The 24,995-nt window shown below is 37.4% G+C and overlaps 1 protein-coding gene across 2 annotated transcripts in view; it reads left to right on the forward strand.

The window, feature by feature from the left end:
- The first annotated feature begins 17,777 nt into the window (after window positions 1-17,777).
- GRM3 (glutamate metabotropic receptor 3) overlaps window positions 17,778-24,995 on the forward strand; it is a 229,105-nt gene continuing 221,887 nt past the window's right edge. The window contains exon 1 of one of the 2 annotated variants that reach the window (XM_003896380.5): window positions 17,778-18,096. The gene's annotated coding sequence lies outside the window, so the exon portion shown is untranslated. The remainder of the gene's footprint in view (window positions 18,097-24,995) is intronic. The other variant, XM_017956995.3, reaches the window with a different exon arrangement.

A 24,995-nucleotide genomic window follows, 5' to 3' on the forward strand; every position in this document is an offset into this window, starting at 1 on the left:
AAATCATTTATTTCATGTTTATTAAAAGACATTATGAAAATATTATCTCTAGTCTCAGCTGACAGTTTTAAACTTAATGTGACTTTTAATCAATGGCAACAAAATCAATTATGTCGCCACTGGGGGCACCTTAAGAAATGTAAATTACTACCAGTCAAAAAGTCTTTCCCTTTGGATTTATATCTTCACAGATTTTTTTTTTAAAAGAAAATTAGGAGCATAAAAAAGGAAACTAGGACCATGTGTTTCAAGGATGTAGTGCTGTGTGGTGGAAAGTGCCCTTGTTTAGGAGAGAAAAATCAGTTTGTGATTCATTGTCCATTGTATACTAGCAGTGCAATGTTAAAAAATTCAGCCGGGCGCGGTGGCTGACGTCTGTAATCCCAGCACTTTGGGAGGCCGAGGCAGGCGGATCACAAGGTCAGGAGATGGAGACCATCCTGGCTAACACAGTGAAACCCCATCTCTACTAAAAAAGACACAAAATTATCTGGGCGTGGTGGCGGGCAGCTGTAGTCCAAGCTACTCGGGACGCTGAGGCAGGAGAATGAGGTGAACCCGGGAGGCGGAGTTTGCAGTGAGCCGAGGTCACGCCACTGCACTCCAGCCTGGGCGACAGAGCAAGACTCCATAAAAAAAAAAAAAAAAAAAAAAAAAAAAAAGCCAGTGATTTTATTAAGTAGCAGATAGCACAATATAAATGTAAAATGGCATTGTTAATCTTTTCTTTTTTTTCTTTTTGAGCCGGAGTGCAGGCTGGAGTGCAGTGGCGCGATCTCAGCTCGCTGCAAGCTCCGCCTCCTGGGTTCACGCCATTCTTCTGCCTCAGCCTCCCTACTAGCTGGGACTACTACTACTCCGCCTGCTACCACACCCGGCTTTTTTTTTAATTTTTATTTATTTATTTATTTATTTATTTATTTTTGTATATTTAGTAGAGACAGGGTTTCACCGTGTTAGCCAGGATGGTCTCGATCTCCTGACCTCGTGATCCGCCCGCCTCGGCCTCCCAAAGTGCTGGGATTACAGGCGTGAGCCACCACGCCCGGCTGCGATTGTTAATCTTACGTTATATTTAAATAATGATTTGTGCTTATCACAGAACTCATTCATATTTTTACTCATTCAAATATTTCTTGCTTGCTCAGTGCCAATTAAAGCTTGAAGTAAGATCTTTATTTGCTTGGGAAACATAAGGCGTGTATTCAAGGCAAGCGAAGGATGGATGGTTGTGTGAATGAACAGACAGATAAATCAATCAAATGATAGTGTGCTTCATAAAATTTAAACAATCATTCCAATACTGACTTTTAATAGATGGGTAAAGTATCCACCTGCCATCATAATATACTTTCTTTTCTACACAATAATGGGAGATAATATATTTTGGATTTTAAATGTCTTGACAACGTTTTAATTTCAAGCCATATTGTCACCTTATGAGAAAATTTGGTACATTTTTCTATTCCCATCTCAAATGATATACAGACATGGTGTTTAGTACTTCTCATTAGAAGATCTACAATATGATTAAATGACATTAAGATGGTCTAATTATAAAATAGAACTACAGATATGTCCCAATCTAAATACAATGCTCAGTAAAATTTCTTAGTAGAAAATTACAGTATAAAAACAGAAATCTTCTTGTAACTTACGGTCAAAAGAAATTAAATTTTATTCATCCTTGTGAGTTAAAATCTCCACAAAATTAATAACCCAAAATGTATTATCCTCAATGTGTTATTCCCCTCATTCTCAACAGGGTGGATTCTTAATGCTGGGGAGAAGGAGCCTTCAGCAACTCCAGCCTTGGTAATTCTTTTGGTAACTTAAGACAGAATATACTTACTGGTAAGTCTCTCATGAGCTACATTTTTTAAAGATGAAAAACGTTAATAAGTTACACAAGATTATCACAGTATTTGCCCCATATCAATGGAACTTAGAAAACAAACCATTATTCAGCTCCTAAAAGTTATCACAGACAAAACTATGTTTTGAAACTCAACACAATAATGCCAGATATCACACAAGGTCTCAGAGATATCTGAGGGAAGGAAAGTGAACAGAAAGAATCTTGGTGTCAACCTTGCTAAGATGCCAATCAATCTGTGAGAGATGTGCCAAATCTTCAACCTGTGAGAATAAACTGAATTCCACAAATGAGATAATAGCAATAAGTTTATCAGTTTTGTACTGGACAGAAGAGTCACCAAATTATACCATTCCCTCCTCCATTTGCTTTTTCTGTGTGTTCTTATATTGTTTGAAAAATTGCAATAGTGGCTGGCTCAGTCATGGAAGGTATCTGTCCCATTTAACATATTCGAACGCTCTTAATTTTTATGTCTCCTTTGAGCCCTGAATTTCTGCCACCCTAGTGTTCAATTGTCAGCATTATTTAATGACACAACCTCCATAATGCTTGCAATGAATATTTTCAGTTCTATGGCACAGTCAATGAATATTTTCAGTTCTATGGCACAGTAACTATTTCTATTGCCTCTTCTTATAGGCTACTTTAAAATCTGTCCCTGAAAAAGAGGGTCGCATTTCCCACGGTTGTTTTAGATAAATAATCAACATCAGTGAACTTCCACATTATGGTTCCTATCAATACTTGTGCCCTGTCCTTCGCAGCCAACTGAGGACCAAGAGGGCTTCTCAAAACACTGTCATTCCTAACATTTCCCTTTGCAATTGCCCAAGGTCTTATCTTCTAACAATTCAATTGCTTTAAATAAACCTTTTTAATCTAGACTAGTTTGAGATTTAAAGTTGTAAAGATAGTACAGTTTCCATGTACCCATACCCAATTTCCCCTAATATTAAAATCTAACATTAATATGATACATTTGTCACAATTAATTAATCAGTACTAATACATTATCTAAAGTCCATGCTTTTTTACATGTTTAGTTTTTACCTAATGTCCTTTATCTGTTCCAGGCTCCCATTCAGGATATCGCATTACATTTAGTTGTGTTTCTTTAGGCTCCTCTTGGCTGTGACAGTTTTTTAGGATTTTCTTGTTTTGGATGACCTTGACTGTTTTAAGGAGTACTGGTAAAAATTTGATTTTTACTTCAGTTAATTTCTTTCTCTAGATGTAGGACTAGTGCTGTTTACTGAATTTCAGTGACTTCTGTTTGTTTTCGTTATGATTTTCTAGCCAAGAAGCTTGTTTTACTAATATACTTCTTTAGATTTTATCTTTTGGAAACTGACATAGTGAGAGAGATAAAACTAGTGAGTCTGGGTCTATCAAGAAAAAAATATTTATCTTCCCTTGTTGGTTAATCCCAATGTATAGAACATCCTCTTTAGACTGATGTAGAGATAAAGCCCCATTATATTATCATTCCACCTGCCTCATTTTGTTCCACCTTCCAGCAGAATGTGAATTCATAAATTCCTCAAGCATGTTCCCTCAGGACAATGGCAATATATGACTCCCCCCATAGTAACTGTCATTTTGAAACTCACTTACTAATGATTTATTTTGCAATGATCGTTCTAATTTTTCCCTTAAACGTGTCCAAGTTTTCTTGTAACCAAATGCCACAGACATCCTAATCTTCTAGATATATTTACTTAATTATTCTTACAAGGTATCTTCTATTTTCAGCTTTACAAAGACAACCTCCATAGTCATTTTTGGATCCTGGTTCCTTCCAGCACAGTTATTCAGTCCTGCTGTCTGAGACCCTGTGATTCTTTCTCTGTCAGAATTCTGAGTCCTAGTCATTATTTCTGTCTTAGCAACAACTAAACCAATCTCTCTCCTTTTCTTCTATCTCCTTTGAGCTGTTAGGCCTGGTTCAATTCTTTTTCCTTCTACATCTGACTAGTATTGTTTATCAGCTACAAAAGGAAATATTTGTCTAGTCTGCCAGCTAAAATATCAGTTTTTCCAATAAGCAACTCTCTTCGGCTTATTTAGCAGTCTTCTTTTATTTTGTTTTTAACTAATCATTCCAGTTGCTGTTCAATTTCCTGAAATAACTTGATTTCTCGAGTTAAAAATGTACAGGCTTTGTTTTGGCTAAGAATGTTTTCATTCTGTTTTTAAGTGATACATAATAATTGTTCACATTTATGGGACACTGTGTGATGTTTCAATACATGCATACATTGTATAATGATCAAATCAGAGCAATTAACATATCTTTCACAACAAACATTTATCATTTTTGTGGTGAGAACACTCAAAATCCTCTCTCGTAGCTATTTGAAATATACAATACAGTATTAATAACTATCATCCCACTACTGTACAAGAGAACACCAGAATTTGTTCTTCCTATCTAGCTGTAACTTTATACCTTTTGAACAACCTCTCCCCATTCCCCCTCCTCTATCCTCTTCAGCTTCTCATAACCACTGTTCTACTCTCAACTTCTGAGATCAAGTTTTATGGATTCCACATGAGTACGATTGTGCAATATTTGTCCTATGCTTGGCTTATTTCACTTAACGTAATGTCCCCTAGGTTCATCCATGTTGTGGAAAATGGCAGAATTTCATTCTTTTCATGGTTGAATAGTATTCCATTGTGTATATATACCATAATTTTTAATCCATTCATCTGTTAATGGACACTTAGGTTGATTCCATATCTTGGCTATTGTGAATAGTGATATAACAAACACAGAAGTTCAGATATCTTTCGACATTACTGATTTCATGTCTTTTGGATATATACCCAGTGTTAGGATTGTTGGATCATATGGTAGCTCTATTTTTAATTTTTTCAGGAACCTCCATATTATTTTCCATAATGTCTGATAGAGGACTTTTCAACTGCCTTGTTAGACTGGGTTTGCAACAACTCAACTTTGAGCTGTGTTTACTTCATCTCAAGAGGATAGCATATTCTGTTCATATAAGGGCTTTCATTCATTATTATTTATTTATAAAATTCTACCACACATCTCTGGGAAACCCATAACATGAGTCTCTGAAATTGGGATGGATAGCCAATGTTTAGTCACTTAATACAACTCAATCCAACTTGAGGCCACATAGTTTATTCCTTCTATACTTTTCTGTCTTTGTCTTAAAGACAGGTGACATGACATGAAGATGGACAGAATGTGAAGCAGCTGGTCTAGCACTACCTACAGAAACCTGGTACAAACTGCAAAGCCAGAACCTCACTAGTGTTCTATAGAACATGCAAAACTCGGCTGTCTTGCAGTTTAAAAGTAACAAATGTTATTCCTTACAAGTACTAAAAGGACTAATCTCAACTCAACTTTACCTAAAATACCAGGCCAAGCTGAGACTGTGAATTTTCAAGGTCTTGCTGTCACAGTCTCACCTAACGGTATCTGTATCCAAGATGCTGAGGTCACCTGTATGGCTAAAGTTTGTCTAAGGCACAGGTGCTTGCAGCCTTGCCTGAATAAAAACTGTCACTTTCCTGGGACAAAGTTAATATGCTCCAGTGACCCATCAAAGTCAAAATCCCACCTGGCCAATTTACTAAAGCCTGAGGCCTAATGCCACCCACCCAGGGTGCATGAACTAAAAAAAAAAAAAAAAGCAATAATAAATTGTAAAAAGTAGCCATATGGCATGCTATAGAAAGTTACCACCTACCAAAGTCAAAAAAAAAACATGACTCCCACCTCTATTCCTACTTGGTGAAACAAAACCCCAAGGCCATTCTTTTGGATCACTTAGGGTCTTGCTTCAACAGGATGCTTCAATCTCCACAGTTCCCTTTCTTACCAAATTCTGCTCCTTATCTATTGCCAAGTTGGCTAGTCCAATGTATGAGATTTGAGGGTTTAAAGATTTAATATACAACACTCTTCTCCTCCTGTTGAAGTTCAGAACCAACTGGTAGCTGATCAAATGAGTCAGAAGGATGGAGATGCCAGTTTTATTACTGAGGAAACTGTTGGTGTCATAGCCTAGATATGTAGCCAGAAAGCCTTCCTAATACAGCCCCCATAGTCAGATCATCTACAACATATTAGAGAAAAAAAACGAATATCATATTTTATCTAATAAATGACATCAGGTTCGTAAGACATGCCTTATTTTGTGCACCGAGGGAGATGAATCTTCCCTGTCATTTAAATTAGGACCTTCCATTAATCATAAGATACATGTTTTGTGTGGGCAGATCCCATGTGAAGTAAGTAAAGGGAAGCAGTTAAGTTGCACAAGCCCTGTTCCTTCTCCCATGTATGTTAGTTGTATGATAATTGACTCTTCTCCTGAGGAGCAGTGAATGAGAGGGCAAACAGGCCAGTTAGTGCTATGCTTATTCTTGAGTGTTCGGAAATATAAAACAAGGAAAAAAGAGATTCTTTCACACAATCAAACATTAATGTTGTATTTGAAAACAAAAAAGAATGCAACACTAGAGAAGATTATACTTCAAATAATCTCTAAACCTTTTTAATTGGAATAAAACCTTGTCTTTATAGAATAAAAGTTCCACAGAAAAAAATTCTAAGTATGAAGTAATATTTGTTTAAAAAATTTGAAAACCTTGTTACTGAAGGGGAACTTCAATTTTATGAGAATTAAAGCTAGTAAACATTTTGAAACTACAATATGCAATTTTCAGACATTGAATCAACATTTTATATAGTCAATGGGAATAGGATCTAGAACTTGATTTTACTGGAACAACACAATTTCATGTCTTGCCTAATAAGATTAATCAGTCTTGACTATTTATTTGTCCGAATTGTCTCATAGCACCTTTCCTTTTAGATCAGAGATATTACACTTTCAGTCTCTATAACAAAAGAAGATCACTCATTTTCTACTTTGTATTGACTTTTAAAAGCATGCTTACTTAGCATTGCGGACAAAAGGACATTCAAGGGCCCAGCAAAAATCAAAAACAAATTAGTAACCAAATGATGGAGACTGAAGGACTTGGCGGTATAATATAAAGGAAAGACCACAGCTGTTAAGGGCACCATCTTTGGAGTCACACAGACCTGAGCCTTAATCCTCTCCCAGCATTTATTAAGTGGGCAAGCTACTAAATTTCACTTCACTTCAATATTTTCATCTTTATAAAAGTAATAATAATAATCATAATACTTCCCTCCCAGGGTCATTGTATGAATTAATGAGCCAATATATGTAAGCCAATAACACAGTGCCTAATCCATAGAAAATGGTCAAATAATAGAAATGCTTATTTTTTCATTCTGGAATAATATATAACACAGAAACAGCTCCCACACAAGATGAACACACTTTTACCATTGTATCAATTCATTCGTGTTTTTCAACAGTTATTTCGGGCCCTATGTCTTCCAGACACAGCATAGGATTACACCTCTGACCTCTCCACCCACCTAATCCCCTGAGTGGTGGTTGCTGGAATTCATTATGCCATTGAGTTGTACATAGAATCTATGAGTGTTTCTTCCTGGAAAGAGCATTTAAGTGCTGATGTGAGATCCTGTATATCTTTCTTTCCCTTTGCCACAGCTGGCAACGTTTCAGATAGTGGCTGCTCCATCAGCCTGGGTCCCGGACAAAGAACAACATGAAACAGTGCTCCAGCAAACCCTCAATCAACAAGTAGCAGGAGTGTTGTTTTAAGACAAGAGATTTGTTTATTACCACAGCAGAATTTAGTCAGTTCTGACAGATACACCTAATCTCATCTCTAATACATAATTACATTATCACAATTTACATTTCAAACTTTATATGTTCTACGGGATCCATCTGTGGTGATAATCAAGCAGGGTATTGGCAATATTGTTGAAATTCACTCATTCAACAAATGTTTCAAATACTGCACTAAGTTCCAGGCAAAGAATATTGAAGAAATGGACATGATACCTTTCCTCCTAGTTTACTATGAGGTTGAGTAGAACATGAAGACAAGAAGATATTTCTCAGTAATGATATTACTACTTAAAGTTAAAACTAACCTTGGAGAGGTAACCATTATCTGGTTAAGTCCTTAGTAGAGATGAGTTTATTTGAAAACAATTTTCTTTTCACTTTATATGTTATCTTTTATTTTATTCTTTCCAACTTATTTTAGGTTCGGGGGTACACGTGCAGGTTTGTTACATGGGTAAATTATGTGATTACATTTTTAATATATTACAAAGCTACTAAAAATTAAGCCCTGTGGAAAAGATATGCTCAGCAGAATTCTGAAGCAGGGGGAGGTTTGGCTATAAAGAACAATCTAAATATAGAGTGCCCACAAACACAGAGTGGTTTTTAGTTGGGATAGATGCAGCTGAAAGGTATCATCCAGTGAACAGGGAGCAAGAGAGGTAGGGGGGAATATTGGAACACATAGTAGATTAAAAATCAATTCACTTGATTGAAGTTCTGGTTTGACTAACTTTGCTATATGACCTTAAAGTCATTTATTAAGCCACTTAATTTCTTTTAGCTTTAAATTCCTCATTTAGAAAATACATACAATATGATCTTGGCTCACTGCAACCTTCACCTCACAGGTTCAATTGATCCTCCCACCTCAGCCCCACAAGTTGCTGGGACCACCCCCATACCATGATCTGCTGCCTAATTTTTTTGTATTGTTAGAAGAGATAGTGTCTCACTATGCTGCCAGGCTGGTCTTGGACTCCTGAGTTCAAGCAATCTGCCCACATTTGCACCCAAAGTGCTAGGACTACAAACATGAGCCACTGTGCCTGGCCAATAGGATATGGATATGGAGATACATATATATGTATAAACTCAAGGAGTTTTGGTAAAATCTGTAAGTGAAAGCATTTTGAAAGCTGAAAAGTGCTATTCAAAGGAAGAATATTAATAATGTAAATACAGAAGTGTCTCTGAGGAAGACCATGAACTACAAATTTATCACAGCTATTCCTACAAGAAGAAAAAGCATGGAAGAAATTAGCATTTTTATTTTTTAATGAAGTGACAAGGCTTTTGAATGTTTTACTTTGCCTGAATGTTTTACTTTCTATGTAAACTAGCAGGGACACAAGGATGTTCCTAGAGGGAAGTTGCTCTTATTCACCTACATTTCAATATCCTCCTTTAGTAGCAAAAAGGAACAGAATTACAGATGACCATGGAATTTAAAATAACTGCAGATATACGTTTGGGAATGACTACATCATCTGCCATGGGTTCTGGGCAGAAAAAAAAGGCTGGGAGGCATTGTACTAGCTGACTTTTCCGTTCGCTGTTCATTGTTCTTATTCTGCAATTTTCTGATCCATACATGTTTCTCAAACATCAATTTATGAAATCGTACCCTTCTATAGAGATAGGATGGGTAAGAGCAACTTTATTATTGGAGAAGAAGGGCATTTGCATTTTCCTCCTTGCAAACCATAAGAAAGACAACTTCTCATTATACTCTAATCATTGTAACTAATAAGAGTATATTTATTCTGCAACTTTTAGAATCAAAATAATTATATTTTAGGAAAAATAATGAATCATTAAAATGAAGATGTGTGACTAACATATAATTTTAATAAATATTTCCCCAGAACTTCAGTCCAGTCCTTCTTTTCAGCCTGAGATATTCTAATTTGAGCAGTATGTATTTTTTTTCAAATTTTGTTGAGATAGTGGAACCATCATAAGTCGCTTCCAATTTGACACTATATCCAATTGAAGTATCATGCCCTCAGTGACTAAATATCCACTACTAAACTAAGCCAGACAATAGAAACAATTACATAATTAAATATTTTACTCAATTACTAAGATCATTTAAACTAAATATGTTTTTTCTGAGAAAAACACTTTCCTGAAATCTTGAATTTATTTTATTAAATTCTGGTCCAGAAATGATAGCAAATTCTAATGTCTCATATTTACATTTATATGATTTCTCCACCAAGAATCTTTCCTAAGATATCCTTGCACTAGACAAGAAAAAAATGTATTCATTATTAAAAACCTTGATTTTCCCTGTGGCAAAGATTTCCCAATTAGGTACATTCCCCTTCACATTGGAAAATAGATTCATTTATGAACCTAGAGAACTTATTAAATATTGTTTAAATATATGAAATGTTAAAGAAAGAAATGAGGAGATGGGGAACGGGAGATTTTTTGTTTGCTTTTGTTTTTAATGAAAAGAATATTTTCAAAGTACCAAAAAATATCAAAAAGCAGAATATTGTGAATTAGAGTAAAATTATCTGAAATACAAAACTAAGTGCTTGTGACATCTCCCAGTCATAAGGGCTGTGGTTGAAACATTTCTAAAATTAAAGTTCCATATTGATTGAAAACATTTTTCTGGCTGTATGTTCCATTACACCAAGAACTAATCTATCTTACATACCCAGAATATAGCACATTGCCTGGTACAGAGTAGGCCCTCAATAAGTATTTATTATTGAATGAAAACATAAGAACAAAACTAGCAGAGGTATCTCAGTGTGCAGTCATGCTTCAGACATCAATATCTAAGATATGAGCTAGAAAACTGTCTCCAGTATAGAAAAGGTATAAGAAGAGCTAAGTAGTGAGATTACTCCCTGAGTCAGACACTACTGGCTGTCTGGCTCAGCAGCCAATCCCATTTACTCTCTTCTTTGATGCCTTGAACTAAGAGGTTAAAACGCTATTTATACACTTTTCCAACCTAATTTGCAACTACAAGCAATCATATGAACTGATCTGGCCAGTGAGACATAAACAATACTATGCTACGTGGTTTTGAGAAAGATTATGCATTCTTGACACACAGGGCAAATATCGCTTACACGGCTGGTCCTGTTTATTTCTGTCTCCTGAAGTGATGTGCTAGCTGGACCTGTAGTAGCAATGCTGTGACATAAAGGAAAAGACAGAGATGCTGGCCTTGACAACACTGAGCCACTGAAGCAACCTCAAAATCTGCCTACTTTCATAGTCTTGGTCTGTGAAAATAAAGCTGGAAGACTACTATTTGTTTAAGTTATTGCTAGTTGGCTTATGTGTTACTTTCAGCCAAAAAGCCCTTCTAATCATACACTCCCTTTCTCAAATACACATATTTCAAAGTTGAGTCTTGAAGTAAAGCATTCATGAAACAGCAGACTCTTGCCTTGGGTCATCATAATTAAAGGCCTTTTGAGCTCAGGAGTTTGAGTTCTTTATAGTGGCCACTTGTACTAGGTCACTCTTCTTCATAAAGGACCTCTCTTATATATTTCATCATGTTATATTTTTAAAAAATTGTTGACATGTCTGCTTTGTATGATCAGAAGAGAAACCTTTGAGGGTAAAACTCTCCTCTTATCTCCCTGGTATTATCCCAGGTACTTGGCAGAGTGTTTGACCCATGACCATCTCTAATGACTGTTACTTGAATATATACACACATATCTAATCAGATATTACTTTGAGATGAGTGGCAGATTTAGAGATGATACAATTAGTAAACCATCACTTCTGGGTATGAAAAATAGATGTGAATTGTCAGGAAGAAAATAATCAATATAAGACCAAAATAAATACCATAAACATGTTATATCTAAAATATGCAATAAAAACCTATCCCGAAATCTCTGAGAATAAATTTGTGGGTGGAAAAGCAAACCCAGTTAACATGCTTTCCTGTCTTCTGAGCTCCTTCAGTGTTTGTACTCTGCATAATTTATTTACACTGGAGTCACAAACCCAAAGTAATAGCAGTGATTCTAACACACATCTGTATGAATTAACCCCTCTAAGCAAAAGACTGTGCTTAGAGAATTTGACTCCCCTACAATGCTGATAACCTTTATCAGATCATATTATTCCACCCCCAGTCCTTTAAAAAATTCTTTGAAAAACCTAAAACTAAAAAGAGTTTGCGTACTATGAATATACAGTTTGAGACAAAACCCCTAGAAGACCTTTCAGCCATTTAATCTTTCATTCATCAGATACCTACTGAGCTCTGCAGTTTTAGGCAGTCAAGATAGGTAGACGGGTAGCACAAACACACCCCTCCTCCTGAAGTTTACAGTCTGATGAACCAGACTGACACTTCTAAACTTCTCCTATATAGAAATTCAGAAATCCATGCTATGTCCACGATTCAGTTTCCTCAATAAAATATGTCAAGGTGAACTTTTAATCTTTAAAGTTTAACTCATTCACTCAACAAATGTCTACTGAGCAAGCTTTCCCTCCTCACCGCCATCCTCATCATTTCCATAAGCACAGGAATTATTAGGAAAAATATAACAGCCATAGTGCCTGCCCTTATGAAGCACCCGTATTATTTATAGAAGACAAATACACAAGTACTTCTATTACTGTTGATTCTTATTATCAAGTAATCCCTAAATTGTATTAATATTTATTTACATCTATTTTTATTCATATGTGTTTATAATCAAAAATTAAAATGTCCCAAAGCAACCATTTATGGGCTATAGGTACTTTAATATTTGAACATTCAAGTTTAGAACTAACCTTAATTCAGTTAACTGTACAATATGCAGAACAGAAAACAAAACAAACAGTAAATAGACAAGGACTACTCCTTTTATTTTTTCCTTGTGAGAATCAGGGGGAAAAATACAAAAGATCCAAAGCACTGATCAGAGCATTTATATACCTAACAACTGAGGCTCATAAAGCACCACAAAATAATTTTACTATTTCCCCCCATTTCCCCTGCATATCCAGCCTATAGGGATTGTCCATCTCTATACCCTTGGATATAACTCAAAATCAGTGACTTGACTTTCAGATTGTTCCCAGATAAAACATTCCTTCTTTCATTTCAGCAGGAAAAAAGAAAATGCTACAGACTCAAGTAAAATCGGGTCTAAGGCAGAGTAATAATTAAAACTCCAACATCTACCTGAGCTAACGCTTCTTCCCTCACCCAGCCTTGGAAGGCAGCCGGACGGCAGCCTGCAGAAGGACCTGGCTGGCAGGCTCTTCTTTCTGCCCAGCCAGCTTCCTCATCCTCATCCTCCCTCCACCTTAATCAGCAGCTGGAGCTTTTGATCTCTCTGAATTGAAGAGGTCAGACATAGAAGGTATAAGGAGACATGAAAAATCGTATTTGTCTAGCACTGATCTAGCATTCCATTTTCCTGGGCTTTGCAGGTGTTCAAAGTTGACTTTCCTGATCCCAATTTACTCAGTTCTTTGAAGACCCTCAGGTTCTGGGGATCTCTCACTGCAGACTCTGACCTGATTCTGGCAAGGCATTCATGACTGGCCACTGACTACCCTACCCAAAGCCTCTGGTTGTCTGCACTTCCCCTTCAGCCTTCTCCTACCACCCTTTATGTGAATTATAAAAAGGTGGCACCTCCAGATTGATAAAGTATAGACAGGTGCCCTCCCACCATGTTGATACAGCCCTACGCACGAGCCTGGGCAAGCAGCTCCCTCTCACCTCTCAGCCAGGAGCCTTTGTGCAGACCACAACCTACAAGGTGACATTACCACAGCTCTGTGCCCTTCACAGACTGTCTACTGGAATCACAGATTCTCCACCAAAGTACTTCTGTGTAGGGGCTAAGAAAACACATCTCCTGCTCTGTGCTCATTCTACCCACATACAGTATACAGGAAACCCATCCTTTTTGCCTGACATACAGGGAAGTGCAATTACGTGCCCTATTTTATTTTAATCCTCTGAAAGACAGATTCAGACAGTGTTTTACATTTCTCTGCTGTGAAGCAGTTCACTACATCACCCCAACTCCAACAGAACATAGCAATGGTTTTCCTATAGCAGCAGCACGCTTCATTAGAGTTGAAAAAGGAGAAAGTACACAAACCCTAACCCTGGGCTTGCATATTTAAAAGAACACCAAAAGCTCTCTATGCTTTTATTCCCTACCTTTCTCAGCTTCTTAGATTTTAACTCTCTTATATTCCACGTGGATTAGGGATACTCCACTCGAATCCAGCACAGGGGGTGTGACAACTCTCACTTTGGAATATGGAGTAATTGGCTCCTCTTTGCATGGAAGCTTCAGTCAAAATCAAGATTAGAATACATTTATTTTGATATAGTGCAACAGTAATTAAAATCAGAATTTACAGATGCTCTAAGGAGAAACATATTTTTGAAAGAAGTTGAAAAGTGAATGAGGGATGCTTATTAGCAAATTAAAGAGAATTTTAATATTACATATTTACAAGGACATATGTGTTGTAAGTCCCCAGAATAGATCAGTCAATCCTATTCTTTAAAAAATTATACAGAGGAATTTACAGTCACAGAGCAGATGAAGCAAGTAAAGGTTGAAGCAAGAGGTATGGCCAGATGACTAGAAGGTTTAGGCAGCCATATAATTTAATGACCGAACCTGACACTTTGAGAAATAAAATGAAGACTGTGAATACACTTAGACAACAGATGCAAACCAGAACTGTTCTGCATAAACTGGATGCCTGATCACCCTATGTGAGCAAAATAACAGTTCATTCCTGACTGGTAGTAGAAGCCAACAATGAAATTGATCTCTGAAGCAAAATGGAGGTTTTCTTCAAAGAGAATGCTAGTGAGAGTAAACTATGGATCAGAATGGGAACATGGAAGCCATTTTATTTGTAATTAATGATGACAGTACTTTCATTCTCAACGTTTATTCTGGATGAAAGATGGGACACTTTACCGGCCATATTTAATTGTTTTTTGTTTTTGTTTGAGGTGGAGTTTCACTCTTGTTGCCCAGGCTGGAGTGCAGTAGTGTGATCTCGGCTCACTGCAACCTCTGCCTCCAGGGTTCAAGTGATTCTCCTGCCTTGGCCTCCCTAATAGCTGGGATTACAGGCACCCACCACATGCTCGGCTAATTTTTTATATTTTTAATAGAGAGGGGGTTTCACCATGTTTGCCAGGCTGGTCCCAACTTTCTGGCCTCAGGTGATCCACCCACCACCTCAGCTTCCCAAATTGTTGGGATTACAGGCATGAGCCACCGCACCCAGCCTACAGGCCATATTTTTAAAATCACTATAAAGAAGTCCAAGTGTTAATGGTAAAGGGTCCTAAGAAAAAATATGATTTAGTCATTCAAACAAATATAGATGAATTAGTGAAGTTTAGACAAACTAATAAAAATATGAACTACAAGGGTGATCTAGATGACCAAATACATGTGTCTCACTTGAAAAATATTTGACAAACTTGCTACATCAGATGTAATTAAGAGAAGAAACTAGGATTGTTTAGAAATGGAGCCCAGCTAGAATACTTGGGGAGGGTGTGAAGAGAGAGAGAGAATGTAATCTCTTAATTGACATGTTATTTAGTCAGAGGTTTTCATTTAGACCTATCTCTTGAGGCTTTTAAAAGTAACTCAAACACACACACACACACAAACACACACACACACACACACACCCCAACAAATAAACATTAAAAGCTAATCTATATTCTCAATCAATGACGAATTTAAACAGTGAAGACTAATTGCTTTCAATTAAATATGCTCAACAATTAAAATACCATCAGTTAACTATTATATAAACCAGGGATTTATAATAGTAACTAATATTTATATGCTGCTTACATGGATTTACTACTCCTCAAAATAATTCTGAGGTATGACCAATTGTTATTCCCATTTTAAAGATGATGAAACTGAGATGTAAGGAGGTTAAGAAACTTGCCCATGTTCACACAGCTAGGAAGTGATGAAAATTCAGGATTCACATTGAGGTAATCTGTTTCTACCAGGCTGAGCAGTCCTTTCCTTCATTTCTTTGTGTGTATGGCATAGTGTGGGAGAGGAAAGAAGTGTCTCATCAGGCCATATCTGATAACAGGTTGATAATTTGCCTCAGCATTTCAGCCTCTACTCACCACAAGCCTTAGTTAACAGCTAGATATAGACTATGGAGATGCAGTTTATCAGCACTTTCCTTTGTGCAAACATTAGCTACTTTTGTGTGTGTGAGACAAAAACAACAGCTCTCTTCTGCTTCTCTCAATCCCAGCTAATTCTGATAAGGTCATGGAAGTGCAAAATGATGTCTTCTGGAATGTTCTGAAAGAGACCAAAATCTACCCACGCAGCTTCACGGGGATCTGAAGCACTGCAGTGTATAAATCTTTATCTTCCTCATGTTCATGTAATTGCCACTTGATATACAGTTGTCTATTGGGCAGACATTGTTAAAATTAAATAAATTCTTAAAATTAAAATTAAATTCCTATAAAGATCTTCTGGTGAACAATATATGCTAGAAAATACTAATGAAACACAAAGAACAGGAATTATGCTTGTATGTGGTCAATGCTATTGCATTCCAGAAAGAATAATGTTGAAAGGGGGACTTCTAAATTTTTAGCATTTTGCTATATAATAACACTTTAATTTTTAATATATTCAAATTTCTGGATTTTGTGCAGTTCACAATGAAATATATATATATATATATATATATAAGCACATGTGTCTTTTAAATATTGCTATCCCTCTAAGAGAATCAGTAGGTAAAACTATTTCTGTAGTTTAAAAGTTCTGGCTAGGTTACAAAAACAGCAATTGTTAAACAACTCAACATTAAATATTAAAGACTAAATGTAGCATTTAAAGCATTACGTTTAATTGTGTCTGGCTTCATATAATTCAGTCCTTGGTTAATACAAAGTTAGTATATTAGAGTACAAAAATTAATGAAGTTTCAATTTGGAAATTAAACAGTGTGTGTTTCTAGACATAGAGAGATGCCTGGAATTTTACCTTTAGGATTTTATCTGTAGCTTGCAGCCTATTAAAGCTATTTCCACGTGCCTTTTTCTCTTTTGTGCCTACGTCATCGATTTAAGGTTCCTATTTATTTATTTAATTTTAAGAAGAAAGAAGAGGTTCTGTAGGAAACATTGACTGTATCTGACAACCATAGTAGGACTAGAGAAGGACTAATGAGGGGGTGCTGGGGGTAGCTTTAAGAAGGCGAAGTGGTAGCACAAAAGGATAAGAAGATAATTCAGCAGTCCCCTATAATCTTATTCCACCCAAGAAATTTGGGAGAATGCGAAAAAGCAGCAGCCCAGCATTCCTGGATGGGCGTGGCTTCTCTCCAGGGGCTGTCCAATTGAATTCCTTCAGAGGAAGAAGATTGATAAGGGTTGCTAGGAAACAGGAGCGTCTCCCTCCCGCCTGACCCAGAGATTGTTCTGCACAAACCCTCTCCAGGGGCTCGCAGTGTGCAGCTGAGTCGCGAGTAGGGCTGAGCTGCGCACCGACCTCCCTGGCTCTCACACTCCCTCTCTGTTCCCGCTCTCCTAGTCCCCTCTGGCATGAGGTCAGCCCCCTGCCCAGGGACCACAGGAGAGTTCTTCTAAGGACTGACAGTTAGTCCCTGCTCATCTGAAAGCCAAGCGCTCTAGCAGAGCTTTAAAGTTGGAGCCGCCACCCTCCCTACCTCCCCATGCTCCTTTACCCCACTCGGAAATTCACCGACCTTTGCTTGCACTGCCTAAGGATTTCAGAGTGAGGCAAAGCAGTCGGCAAAGCTACCCTGGCTTTTCATATAAAAATCTTCTCATCTAGGTACCCTGGCTCATTGAAGATTCTGCAGATATACCCTTATAAAAGGAGGGTGGATGGGGGAGAGTGGGGGAGGGGGAGAGGGAAAAGAAGAGAGAGGGAGGAAAGAATGAAAAGGAGAGGATGCCAGGAGGTCCGTGCTTCTGCCGAGAGTCCCAAATAGATGCGACGGCTTCAGCCTGGTCAAGGTGAAGGAAAGTTGCTTCCGCGCCTAGGAAGTGGGTTTGCCTGATAAGAGAAGGAGGAGGGGACTCGGCTGGGAAGTGCTCCCCTCCCCTCCGCGGAAGACCACTGGGTCCCCCCTTTCCCCAACCTCCTCCATCTCTTCTACTCCACCCCTCCGTTTTCCCACTCCCCACTGACTCGAATGTCTGGATGCTCTGCCACCGGGCAGTGGTCCAGCGTGCAGCCGGGAGGGGGCGGGGGCAGGGGGCACTGTGACAGGAAGCTGCGCGCACAAGTTGGCCATTTCGAGGGCAAAATAAGTTCTCCCTTGGATTTGGAAAGGACAAAGCCAGCAAGCTACCTCTTTTGTGTCGGATGAGGAGGACCAACCATGAGCCAGAGCCCGGGTGCAGGCTCACCGCCGCCGCTGCCACCACGGTCAGCTCCAGTTCCTGCCAGGAGTTGTCGGTGCGAGGTAAGGGGCCCAGAGGAGGACGTGCCCCTCTGGAGGGTGCCCAGCCAGGGCGCGAAAGCTCGGGTGCCGCGTGGGGCAGGCGCAGCTGGGAAAGTTGAGGCAGAGCATGGACCAGTCCCTACAGTCCTGCCTGGAGTGGGAAGGGTGTAGGGCAGAGGCGATGTGGGTGTGCATGAGTGAGAGTCTGTGTGTGTGCGCCCACGTCTGTGTCTGGGAGGAGGGAGATTTCAGGGCACAGATCTGTGGTCAGGGTGCGAGAGGCGAAGGGACGAACTAGCACTGGCAGACCCCCAGAGAGACCAGTCTCATCAGCCAACCACCTCTATCTCAGCTCTGGGCTCAGAATTTGTTTCTGTTTGGGGGCTCCCTAAGGCTTTGTGCACAGGAATCCGTGCGATAACTGGCTGACATACGGGCGGTTTCATGTGGGTGTGGAGGTTGCCGGCAGAGGTGGGCAACGGTCAGCAGGACCTGGTCCGTGCAGCCCGGATAAGCTCCGAAGCCGGAGACGGCCAGAGGTTTGCCCTCCCGGGAGCACGGTTGGAAAGGAGCCTTAACTAGCTGCCCTTTGCTCCTTTTGACTTGAGTGAAAAATCGAAAAGCCAGACAGGGAGCATATCTTTTCATCAATCCTGTTCCATTTTCTTATCTGACAGTGAGATAACTCAGAGAGGGCGGGCGATTTGCGATCCAAAAATAGACTAGGTGATATATCCAATAAGCTTGTTTCTTAAGGATTTCATTTAAATTTCTTTGTAGTTATTCCTTGGGTTATCAAAGGTGGACAATTCTCAAAGGTATAACACTTTCAGGTAAATATATTAAGGAAGCATTCTCCCACTTTAAGTATTTTATATATTGTAAATTTTTAAAAACAAATAAAACTGTGCACCTCTAAAGATCTTTGGTTAAGGACTCAACTAATTTGCTTATAAAATATTTCTATTTGAACAGTAATAGATATGTTTTGGGTCTATATGTAGGTACGTATTGGAATATTCAAAGTTGAAGTTAATGTGAGTTGAGGTAGGTGTGAGTTAAGTACCAACAATAGTTCCTTAGAGTTTCTTTGCTTGAATTTCTTAGAACTGTCCAGCAGAGCTACAGTATGTTTCTTTGTGGTGGGTGGAGGGGAGGTTGGGGGGTGGAGTCTGCTTTGGTTTATCTGATCACACATTTTAAGATTCTTCTCTGAATTCTAATTGTTTGCAGAAGTATATTCAATATAGGCATTACTAAAATAATCTGCATTGCCACTATGCTAAACTATGGATAACAGTTCCTACCAAAGATGCTTAGGACACTCTAATGAATAACTATGATTCTATATTCCTATGTACCTTGTTTCTAAAAACAGCCCAAGAGAATTTGAATATATTTGGAAGCTATTGTACACCAGAAATTATTGTAATATTTTTCCTTTCACAATGGGTAGTGTTTTATATTTACACAGACTTCTCACACCTGTAGACTTTAGCTGTCCATCCTATTGGATTTTGATCACCCAGCAGTAGTACATAGATATTTAGAATAAACATGCCCAAAGGCTATCTTATGTTCAGAGTAACACAGGAGCTCAGGATGGAAAATGAGGAAAGGAAGTCTTGAAACCTATACTTTAACAAATAAAACAATGAAATTCCAGAATATCTACCTTTATTAGATGAAAAAGAATATGGCAACAATATCTTTTAGCATTGAAACCCCTCCTGCTCCTAGATATTATATATTTAGGTATAAAACTGTAGTTTTATGAGTTAGGCCCTTACCAATGAAATATGAAACCTAAATCATAGAAAATCATGCCAGCACAATGAATAGGCCACACTTTGGGGCTTGAAGGAAACAGATACCTTTCTATTTACTTAAATTGAATGGTATTTTTCAAACTTCAGGAATGATCAGTAACAAAATGTGTGGAAAGCCACACAAACAAAAAATATTATAAATAACTAAAATATACTCTGTGACCCACTCATTTTTGTACAATGGACTTTTTAAAAAGTTGTGGTATACATGTGAAAAGGAGTATAAATCAGATGATTTACTCCACAATTACACATATCAAAATGATGAGCTCATCTCGGATTTTATGTCACTGCAATTAAAATTGCTAAGTTGAATAAATGCAACTATAACATAAAATTAATTGATCTATGTTTAAGTTGAAATTAATATTTGTATTTAATAAAATAATGGGGATAATTGTCAAAAGGTCACTGCTTCACTTCTCTGTGACAGGTTATTAGCTGGAATCACACAATTGAAGATGGTCTTATTTTGAAAGACTCTCAGCAATAACATTTTTACAACTTCCCTGGGTACATTTTCCTCATTTTTATTTCATGTAATACTATCTTTTTTTCCAAATAAAACCGTTGTCTTTCTTGTCCATTCTTCTAATAGCGATCAGTCACAAAATGAAACATGATGTTTTTCCAGGATACTAGCTACCTCCTGCCAAAATGTAGCACATTGGCTTGGGGGTGAATTTTCCATTTGTTTTCCAGCACTAAACATCTCAATATTCCACTAAACAAAAGAAATGAAAATTAATACCTAATCACTATTGTAAAACAAGGAGGGCAGGATTCAGTTACACACATTGGAATGTGGCCAAAGTTCCAGCGTGAGACTTGTTTTCTCCAGGAGTAATTCTCAAAAACAAGAAGTACGTGTTTACTCACAGTTGTCTCACTTTGCTATTTTAAACTGAGTTTATTGTGCATTCTCACATCTTTTGAGACGCCACTAAATGGATCCAATACTGTATTAGATGAATTTGTTGAAATTGCTCCCGAGAAGGAGCATAAAATGATAGAAGATTATCTACCAAATCTGAACACATAAAATGAGTATCATCATAGTAATCACTGAGACGGCAAAAACGATTAGCTCATACCCCTCCTTCTACTTCTAATGTAGGCTTGGTCCCCATAGCCTACTCTATTTTGGAGTACTTCAGTCCAGTCTGACTTTAAATGGATCACGTAATGACTTCTTCCAGAGTCTTTGAAAGACTATTTCACAGTCTAATGGTTCTCCCTATTAAGAACTTTGTTGTGATATTCAGCTTAATTTTCCCCTGATTCTATTTTATCTTGTTACTTAATTCCTATTATAAGCCTTCTGGACTAGTTCATCCTCTTGTCTGATTCAGATTCTTCCTCCGACATTTCTTTAAGACTTATAAAATACAAAAGCTTCACACAGTTACAGGAGAGAACACAAAGATGGCAATTCTATGTCCAGACATCTTTGCTAAATGTTTAAGACATTTTTTTACACACTTACATGTGTGTATAACTATATGTTCCTAATAATTTACTAATGCAAGAGTTAAGAAATTACCTTCTCTGACATTAATGACCTATGTGAATATTAAGGTGATACCTTCTGAGTAATCTTCTATGTGGATGCACATTATAAGACATTTCCATTGCAAATTTGTTTGCAACAGAACCCTGTCAACGCCCACACTACAAGAGAATTTTGTGACATGCTGGTCCGATGCTCCACTGAACCCCAGAAGCTATTGTCATGTAAATTCCACTATTGAAATGAAAGTGATTTCCATAATTAATAGAATGTGCTAGGAATGTAATAGTGTACATAGTTTAGATGTGTATGTTAACACAACATAGTAATTCTGTTAGAATTGGCAATAGCCCCTTTATACTGAAACAATCTGAAAAACCCAGTAGAATTAAGGCCAAATTGTTCACCGTGCTGCATTATGAAAAGTAAGCTTACATCATGCATATATCAATGTGGAATGTATTTCGATATATATGGAGGTACCATATGTGAAGGTTACTTTAAAAATAGTAAAGCCTAAAAAAAACACATAAAAAAACAGGTTTTCACTTTGTTCATTTAAAATCTTGTTCCAAGACATCCGTGTGTAGGCTTCTTTAAGATTCTCAAGCAAATATCTTGGTAGACTCACCATCCCACTCAATTGTTTCTCCAAGTTCCAGGCATTGAAATACAAGTTCTGCTAGACAGTAGAGGAGTAAATGATATAAATCAGGAAATAAGTTCCTAGGTTACACTTAGCAAGTCAAGAAAATATAAAACTAAGAGGGAGGTGAATCAGCATCTAAAAACACCATTTAGTGCTGTCTTACTTACTGCTTGTTGAGCTTTCAACGGTATATAGAAACACTCATGTGGATAAGGTTAAAGAATCAATGAGGAGACAACTTTCTAAAACTTAATATATTTTTAAACAAATAAAATTAGACTGCATGAAATAAATAATTTTTAAACAAGTACTCTCCCTCCTGAGGTCCCAAAGTATTTTTATAGTGCTATTCATCACATAGTGGCGAGCAACCTCAAAATGATTTTCCTTAGAAACAAAAGGAAAATCAATTTTCTTGGTATAGAAAAGGTAGGCCATTAATATACCTATAGCTTCTCTCTGGAACAGCAAGGCATCCAAAGAATCTGTGCCTACACAGAATAAATATTTCCTCATCAAATTGAGCAATCTTTTTATGGAACTGGAAATTGTACACTGTACTTTAAGGAGAGAAATAAACTTGGAAAACATTCTGATATAATCTACGTAGGCATAGATTAAGGCAACAGTTTGAAAATAAAGCTATATATAGAGAAGTCACCTCCACAAAAAGCCCAAAGTAACTCTGATCTTTAATTCCTTATCAGATTTACTTCACTACCTCACTATCATTGACTGTACAACTACACACACACACACACACACATTTTAGCAAATTCAGTTGAAAGGGTACAGGTATCTAAACATAAATAATTCAAAACCATGATGCTAGATATATAGTTTGAAAAAAAACTTACAACCTATATATGTAGCATGGGAATATTCAAAGTATAAAATTTGAGAAGATTCCTCTAAGAAAGAGTCTATCATCAGAAAGAAAAGGTAGCTAATAGGGAAACAATTAGTCAATAAATATTTATTAAGTACCTAATTTGACCAAAACAAAATATAGGACATGCAGTGGGAACACACACACAAAAAAATGTTCACAAAGTTTCACAAATGTGTAAAGTTGAAAGTGCTGCAAAAATGAAACTTGAAATTTTTGACAAAATGTTACCAGAATTATCAACCAAATGAAACAGTCTGTTCCTTCATTTAACAGATGCATTCATATTTAGGATTTTAAATGTGTGTATATATTCTGATGCCTTGTGCAGACAGTGTTGTATGCTGTGAGGTGACAAAACTAATAATATATCAAAATAATAGATGATAATTATTAACCAACTACCCTGTGCTAAGAACTCTGCTATACAAGAACTCTGTGAAGTAGGTACTGGGATCCTTATTTTATACAGAAGAGGAGATCGAGGCCTAGCAAGATAAAGTAACTTGCCCAAGTTCAGGTAGTTAACAAGTCCGTAACTGGAATTCAAAACTTTCTTATTCTAAGACCTATTTTCTTTACTACCAATATTGCCTCACAATTTTATTTATTTTTATTTATTTATTTATTTTACCAGGCTTCATTGCATTCAACACGTATTTTCTGAGCTCCAAGTAGAGGGACATGCTTTGGTAAGGAAGGCAAACAATAATCAATGAAAGGGAGTCCAGAATAGACTTCCCCAGGCTCGAGGTCTTTCTCCACTCCACTGTCCCTTCTGAGAGGCAGAAACATGCAAATGGAAGAAATAAACTAAAACATTATTTATAATTGACTAGGACTAAGGACAAAATTTTAAAATAGAAAAGTCTATGAAGATTATAGATTAACAAGCTGAGAAATAAACACCAGGTCTGAAAATGTGAGGAAAATATATTTCTTGGAGTCTGATTTCAATGATGATTATCATCTGTAAAACTTAATACAGTGGCAAGAATATAGTCTCACAAAAAGCCAGGATAGAGGTGAAAAGGATTTCACCTGAGGCTAAAAATGCTGATGTTACTCTCCTCTTACAACCTACCTACTTCCCACCAGGAAAACAAGCTGTTAAAAAGGTTTCGTAGTCTAGTAAAATTTTCAAATTTCTTCACCCTGCTGAAGTAGTAATGGTTCATCTTTATGTTAGAAAACTCTCAGCATTTTACACATTGGGTCATTTATCCATAATATATACTACAGCATGAAACTCGAAGGAATCAGGGATTATGAATTTTAAACACACTAAGAATAGGAGATGCAAAGTGACCTGCTGGAGATTCCAAAGACTCAGTTTGTAGTGCTGCTCCAGGAAAACCCATATCTCATTATTCTCTGACCTCAGTGCCTTCCCACAGACAGGAAACCTGCTGTCTTAATTGCATGAACTTATACTTCTTTTCACACTTCTTTTCACACAACCAAAGGGCTGAAACAAGTCTTTCCTGGAGGGTCTTTCTCTGATTTGTGATATGTACTAGAGTAATTAATGGACATAAAAAAGGAACAGATATCACAGATCTGCCCCTCCATCTGGTGGAGCCTGTTTCTTTTGATTGTTAATACATAGCAGATAGATTATTAGTAATATTTGCTTAACAGTTTCAATGAACCATGTGTTGGTGAATACAACATAATGTAAGCTGCTTTTACAAAATATGTCAGAATACATGCCAATCTGAGAGATGGCACTACAAGGTCAAAAACAGTTGGAATTTATATCTGCCTCAAGGAGAAAATGATACTAGAGAATATAACTTTCTGTTTTGGAACATCTTGTTTTTCCTGAAAAAGCAGACCTTCTACCTGCTGATGCATTAATCCCAGTGATTTCTATGGAATCCACATCTATGGACTGCTAACCAGTCCATACTATGTTGGTCACTAGGACACTGGTAGCCAGACCATACCTAACTTCAAAATTGATTAGTAGGCAAGACATGAACTTAGATGTCTAACAAATCTCTTCCATAGATTTTGTTCAAGACTTCCCCTTGGAAAAAA

This window comes from Papio anubis, chromosome 4 (assembly GCF_008728515.1).
Source record: "Papio anubis isolate 15944 chromosome 4, Panubis1.0, whole genome shotgun sequence".
Lineage (NCBI taxonomy): Eukaryota > Metazoa > Chordata > Mammalia > Primates > Cercopithecidae > Papio > Papio anubis.